We start from the raw sequence: 7,387 nt of genomic DNA, 5'->3' as shown, positions 1-7,387 counted from the left end.
GCACTCAGGCTGATTGTACACATAAGATTTAACAGTACAGTTTTTCACAGTATGCTAAGAGCACTTTCCTTTGTATTTTATAGACTTTCTACTAATATTCATACCCTGGTACACCAAGTCTAATTCCTAAATAGATGTGTTACAATTTGTTTAGAATTTAAAGGCTTCATGGCAAAAATCAGGAAAGGAAAAAGTATGTACGTTTATTTTACACCGTTGGGTGAAAAATAAACTTGAGAGAAAGTAAGATAAAATTTAATATGGTCTCATACGCCCTGAAGGAGGTGGTGCCCGATTTGGAGGGGTAATCGCTATGTCCAAATAATAGCCTATTTGGAACTTCTGTGACTGCAGTCATGGAATCGTCCGTCCCCTTTCTGCCCGACGTGGTGCTGCTGATCTCCTTAACTCGATGGCCAGGTCTTTTAAGATCCATGAAAACAATTGCAAAATTGAAGTGTGTGCCCTTCTTTCCGGCTTCTGGGTAGACTTCTTTACTAAGCTAGTTAGTTCTTTCAAAGTTGCATCCATCCAGGTGTGGATCTGCAGCTCGCTGCACGGCACGTTGCCGCGGGAGAACTCGTCCACACGGTGGTGCCGACCGTTGTTGGTGGTGAACCCCCGGAGCAGCCGCGGACTTGTCTTCTCGCCGTCAGCTGGCTTCTCTGGCTCTTCCTTAGTTTCCTCCTGAGTAACTCGCGACTCCACTGCCATCGTCTTACTTCTGCCCGCCAGACGCTCGCCCTGACCTCCGACCCCGGCGGCGAGCTTGAGCACGGAGTCCAAAAATAATTGTTTACAAGGCTGCAGATGGGACTTGGGTGTAGACCACTGCTGGAATTTCACCTCCAGTACCACAAAAGCAAACAGAAAGACATCTAGAGCTTCAGAACTTCATGGGCTGCTGAGGACCAGCTTGACTCCTCCGTACAGAGCAGGCAGTGATTAATATTGATAAACTGGCGCAGAAGTAAGTCAAGAGTCCGTCGTAGACCTATGTGACTTGTGGTGAGACCCCCAACTGGCTTAGGAACAGATTAATCTTATTTTTTTTATTTTTTAAAATTTTATTTATTTATGTGTGTGTGTGTGTGTGTGTGTGTGTGTGTGTGTGTGGCCAGCTCAGCCCACCAGGGGGCGGGGCTGGCTGGCATGTGGTGCTGGGGGATTGAACCGCGGTCCCTGTGCTTTGCCAAGCTTGTTCCAAGTAGGTGCTTTAGACCACTGAGCCATCTCACCAGCCCCAGAACACATTAATCTTTAAGCCAGTGGCCAGAGCCAGGGCAGGAGAACAGCCTCAGGGCAAGATAAGGTGGCAGCTGAGGGCTGGACTCACAAGTCCTGTCCAGCTCAGTAATCCAGTTAGCGGACAAGCAGGTTAGCAGTTAGCCCTGATCTGTTCCTGTGTGGTTACCCAAAAGGCAACGCTCCTCAGTTCTTGAACCTTGACCTCCTCAGCAGCTCACCCCACCACTTCCTGCAGCCCCCCAACCCTGCCCATCGAGCTGTGCACCTAATAAAAGCCGAACACACTGTGCCTTGTGGTCCTGGCCCATTGCTGGGCTTTGACCACCCCTGTGCTTATTTTTTGGTACTGGGGATCGAACTCAGGACCTTGCATTTGCCAGGGAGGCACTTTTGCCAATGAGCTATCTCCCTGCCCCCCTCCTGTGCTCCTTATAACTAAAATATATACTTATCTATGTTTTATTCTGCCACTATACCTCTGAGTAAGAGGTTGGTGGTCCTAGGCCTGGACCCTGAGCAGTTGGAAGCCTTTTAGTTTTGGCTGCTTTATCATTAAGAGAAGAGGAATATTCGTTGGCATTGTGGAGAGTTGGAAACCCTTCTAATCGTGCTCAGCAGGCTCAGGTTCCAATGCAGTGGAGGAAATGGAGCCAGGGAAGCCATGCAAATGCAGTTGGGAGCCACAGAGTAAGAGCCAGCACCGGAGAAATGTGGAAGAAGAGAAGAGAGGAGGGGGGAGGGGAGGGGAGGGGAAGAGAGAGGAGAGGAAGGGAGGGAGAGAGAGGAGAGGAGAGGAGATCACAGGAGAGGGGAGGGGAGAGGAGGAGAGAAAGGGAGTGGGGAGGGCAGGGGAGGGGAGGCACGGGTTTAGTTTTGTGTTACCAAGACCCAGAGCGACAGGGACTTGCATGAGCTGAAATGTTAGTTCTCTCTCTTGTGAAGAGGAGGAGGTGGGCAGCTCAAGTCAGGTGGCCCAGGTGGCTCCACAGGGACGCAGGCCCCTTGGACCTGGCTGCTCAGCCAGGTAGGAGAAAGGTCAAACAAGTGACATGGTTGTTCTGGGCTACAAAAACCGTGGGAAGTGTAGCTTTCCTTCTGAGTGGCCGTGAGCACATTTGCACTCCGTACATTTACACTGCTGTCCCTTCAGAGGAATGGGCCACAGACAGGGACTTGGGGTCACTGGGGTGTGAGAGACTGAAGTCCCAGGTGAGGTTGCCCAGGGAGGGGCCAGCGTGGCCTACACGACCTGGGATCGAACCCTAGTCCCTGCACTTGTCTAAGCAAGCGCTTAGTTCACTGAGCTATCTAGCCAGCCCTTGACTGATTGTTTTAGAGAGGGAGAAATGTTTGACTGTTGATTTATTTTGAGAGAAGCTCTTGCTATTTTGCCCAGGCTGGTTTTGAAATCCCAGGCTCAGGGCCCACCAGATCACTCAACAGACTAGGGGTTCGATCCGCATGCCTCATTGGCCCCGCCCACGATTGTGCTTTGCTGGCCACCGAGACGAGGTACACACTTGTAATCCCTGCACACTTGCAATCCCTGCGCTGAGGAGGCTGAAACTAGGAAGATCACGAGTCTGAGCTGCACAGTGAGAGGAAATCCTGGGCTTAAGTGATCCCCCTGCCTCAGCTTTCTGGGGTCTAGGACTGCAGTGTGTGCCTTCATCCCAACCCAGGACAGGAGAGATCAGAAACTTGTTTGTTTGAGGAAGTAGCCTTGTATCCGTGTATCTGTGTGTGTGTGTGTGTGTGTGTGTGTGTGTGTGTGTACGCACATACTCACACGCATGGGTGTATGACATTGTGAATGGAACAATCTGACATGCAGGTCCCCACCACGAAACTTCTACAAGGGCAGCATAAAAGTAAACAAGCAATCTCTAAAAGCCAGGGAAGCTGCTGTGGTGGCGCACACCTGTAATCCTAGTACCTGGAGGCTGAGGCGGGAGTACTGAAGCTGAGCCGCTGCACCTTAGCTAAGGAGGGGGCAAAGGACGGAACTCGGGCAAGGGCCCTGGGTTGAACCCCCAGCACTGAAAGACAAAACAAGGTAAGGGGCATCCCCAAAGGCGCGCAGCGAGGAAATGAGGCTCTGTGAGCTGCAGGGAGGACATGGCACTGTCCTCAGAGAATAGGATTGAGTTTTACTTGGGCTCAAGGATGTGAGAGCAGACCTTCCTCAGGGAATTACAACTGAGTGCTTGCCAGGTGTGGTGACGAACCGGCCCTAATCCCAGCACTCAGGAGGCTAAAGCAGGAGGATCAGGGCAAATTCAGGACCAGACTGGACTTCCGAAGTGAGCTCAAGGCCAGCCTGCACTGCATAGCGAGACCCTGACTTAAAAAAACAAAAAAGGAGTTGGGGAGATAGATAGCTCGGCAGTCTAAGTGCCTGTCTGTCAAGGGCAAGGACCCGGGTTCGGTCCCTGGTACCACATGCCATGTTGGCCCCCAAAACTGGGCATGGATGCCCACACCGGCAGCCCAGGGGAGGCTAAACAGGAGGATCACTACAAGTCTGAACTGCATATAAAAAAATATACAAATATTATTATTGTTATTATTTAGTTGAGGAGTCAGGGTCTCACTGTGTTCTCCAAACTGGTCTCACGCATGGGCGTGAGTGTGTGGGACTGCTCGGGCTGTGTGATTTTCACTTGCGGCAAGGCGACATCCTAGGAAGATGTCGCCTTCCCATCCTAGGAAGATGGGAGGTTCCGCAGAGCAGAACCTCCCATCAGGAGCAGCACTGGCCAGGCTCCCAGGGCAGCCTCCGCCGGGCCCCAGCACCTCCCCGTAGCACCACCCTGGGAACAAGCCTTTAACCCACAGATCTTTGTGAGACATTAAGCTTAAATCTCATTGTGAAATCCGAAGAAAATGTCTACAGGGGAAGGAGAACTAGGGAGGGGGAGGGGAAAGAAAGGCAGGGAAAAGAAAAACTGAGAAAAGAAGGAAAATTGGAAACAATGCATTTGTAAAGGAGGAGGAGAAGAGGAGTTGAAGAGAGGGTAGGAAAATGGGAAAAAAGGATCTAGATGTATCGTGTACAGGATTCCTATGATTAATATTTTTTGTTTAATTTAATTTGATTGAGAAACAAATATCAATAAGACAGTTTCAAAGCTGTTTAATAGAACAGTTTCAGTAATTAATACCTTGTACACTGTTACCTTCTTAGTGGTTATCCATAGTACAAGAAGCAGACAGGATATCCTGTCCAAATACTATTAGTACAGACCTTCTCAGACCAAAAAGCTACAACTCTTGTTGCATAGGTCCTGCTTTACCTTGGTCTTAACCATCCAGTAGAAAAGTATGAAGACGAAATATAGGAAATAAAGTCATGCTATTAAGTTGAGCTGTGGGGGACTCAGGTCAATAATTTCTGACATTGCCAGTTAAACAGAAGACCCAATGCTATTATGGGCTACTGGACTCTTTTAGAATATTTTGCTGAGTTTACACACCAATAATATTCAATAACGGAACTTAGAAAAAATGGGGTATACCGATGAATGTCCATTTTGTATCTGTGTATTCAAAGTGGTTGGGATAGATATATAGTTGCATTCTCTTAATGAATAGAATGATTTGTTCTAATGGTGTTTGTAAATAGGATCTCAAGTCCGCATCTTGTACAGCAATTAACCACTAAGAAGAATATATGCAGTGTATTATTTATTGAAACTGTACTTCCAATTTGATTTGAAACTGTCTCATTGCTATCTGTTTATCAATAAAACTTTGAAAAAAAATACTATCAGTACAAATTTTTCTTCTCATTGAATTAAGCAAAAGTAGCTGTATATCTATCCTAACTATTCTGTATATACAAATCCAAAATGGTCATTCCTTTGTATCCCCTTTTTTGTTTAGTCCTCTCAGCGGTGGGTATTCTATAGGCATCTAAATACTATAGGTGCTTGAATTCAGCAAAACAATCCAACACAGTCCAGCAGTTCACAATAGTAGTGGGTTATCCGCAGAAGTTGTTGACTTGAGCCTTTCACAGCTCAGCATATTAATATGGCTTTACTTTATGTGTCTTGTTTTTATACTTTTCTGCTGGATGGTTAAGACCAAGATAAAGCAAGACCTATATAACAAGAAATGTAACTTTTGTATCTGATAAGGTCAGTCAAGTACCCTCAGGATTTATCCTGTAACCCTGTACCGCACTTTGTAGATCCTTTGTCAGTGTCAGCCATGTGGACGAGTCACGGCCATTGCTTGACAAATTTGCTCTCTGTGACCTATGATTAAGATCATTGTATTTACCCAAAATGTACCAATACACTTAATTAATTTAAAAAAGTCTAAATAATAAGACCAAAAAAAAATCATAAGATCCAATAGATTTCCACTGATAAGGCCCTGCTGACGCAGAAAGTGCAGCCGCAAATTACAAAACACAGGGACACGATGTGTTGTGCATGATGGGAAGAGACCCAGCAGGCACGGGGTGCCTGTCCTAACCCCAGCACTTGCGGTCAGCCAGGCATGCACAGTGAGACGGTTTCAAAGAGACCAAACCAAAAGCAAAACACAACCTCACTGTGTGGGGGCACATGCCTGTAATCCCAGCACTTGGAAGGCTGAGGAAGGAGGATCATTGCCAGTTCACCATGAGTTTAAGGCCATCCAGGGCCAGAGTGAGACCCCTCTTAAAAAAAAAAAACCCAAAACTGACAAGCTGGGGACATAGCTTAGTGGCATAAACACTTGCTGGGCAATAGCAAGGTCTTCAGTACCAGAAAAAAAAAAAAAAAAAAAAAGATACACAGGACAGTAATTACAATAGAAAAGTATTAAAATTGAAAAAGGATAAACTAATTTATTTTCTTATTCATTGCTAATTCATTTGGGCTTCTGTTATGTTTTAGCTCATGTTCTGCGTCTGAGACTATGAAGGTTCTGGGACAGCAAGTTGGTTCTGTTTTAGGCAGAGCACATGCGTGTAGTCTATCCATCCAGCATCCACTCATCCACACACCCCCCCTCCCGCCCATCCACCCAGCTTTCATTTTACAGCACCGCCTAACATTATGTGGAGAAAAATCCCGAAAGATCCTCTTGTCCATCTTCTAGCAGTCTTGTTGGTCAGAGAAAACAATGGGGCTTCAGAACATGAAAATGACCTTGAGGACATCTCTCAGCAGGCGGGTGGTGGGGCACACAGAGCCCTGGACTCGCGGCCCCCGCTCCCCCTGCGCACCTCCCTTCTGCTTTCCGGTGGGCTGGTGCCTCCCCATGGGGGAATCCCCAGGGCCCAGGCCTGCCGGCTGAGGGTGAAACAGCTGAGAAGCGAAACAGTCCCCAGCTCATGGGTGACAGAGATGGCCAGGAGCCCTGGCTTCTTCTACCTTGTATCGGTGTCATGGCTGTCTTATCATAGCTCTGTGTGTATTCTCTGGCCTCAGCCACTGGGAGGATGGAGTGTAACTTCAGGCCAGGTCTGACTCTTTGCTCATGTAGCTCCTGGTACAGAGCAGGTGACCAGGACGCAGGATGAGGACCTGGGGCGAGGGAGGAGCTGGGCTGGGTCCCCCTCCAACCAAGAGATTAGAGGGAAAGGTGAGAGTTGGAGGGCTTGGGGCCTCCTAGGCAGGAAGTGCAGGGAGCGTTGGGGTGGCCTCTCCCTGGCAGGGCTTTCTGCCCTGGCCTCCAAATTTCCAGGTGCAGGTCTCAGGCTTGTTTTAGTGTCTGACACCTTCCCAAATTGCCGGTCTGACCATCCTCCTCTTTTTTTTTTTTTTTGCCACCAGTTCAGCCCACCCTGGGGGCAGGGCTGGCCGATATGTGGTGCCAGGGGAGCGAAACGTGGTCCCATACCCAAGCTTACCGAAGCAGGCGCTTTAGACCACTGAACTATCTCACCAGCTGCCCCCCCCTTAACCCCCTCTCCTGAGGATTGCACTTGGGAGCGCACTGTCGCTGAGCTACACCAACCCCTTTTATTATTTATTTATTTATTTATTTATTGTTGGTGTATTAGTACAGGGTCTACAGGGTCTCACTACACAGATCACACTTGAGTGATCCTCCTGTTTACAGCCTCCCAAGCCCTGGGATTACAGGCGTGCACCACCACGCCCAGTCTCAATTGCTGTGTCAGTGCACCCCAGGGGCG

General features: G+C 48.3%; 1 pseudogene; it reads right to left on the bottom strand.

Annotated features, from left to right (window-relative positions):
- Positions 1 to 201: 201 nt before the first annotated feature.
- On the bottom strand, positions 202 to 729 carry LOC101565529 (annotated as a pseudogene).
- Positions 730 to 7,387: the final 6,658 nt, after the last annotated feature.

Source organism: Octodon degus, unplaced genomic scaffold (assembly GCF_000260255.1).
Source record: "Octodon degus isolate 3935 unplaced genomic scaffold, OctDeg1.0 scaffold00001, whole genome shotgun sequence".
Lineage (NCBI taxonomy): Eukaryota > Metazoa > Chordata > Mammalia > Rodentia > Octodontidae > Octodon > Octodon degus.
The sequence above is the reverse complement of the archived record's forward strand: the minus strand, read 5'-3'. Positions and strand labels throughout refer to the sequence as shown.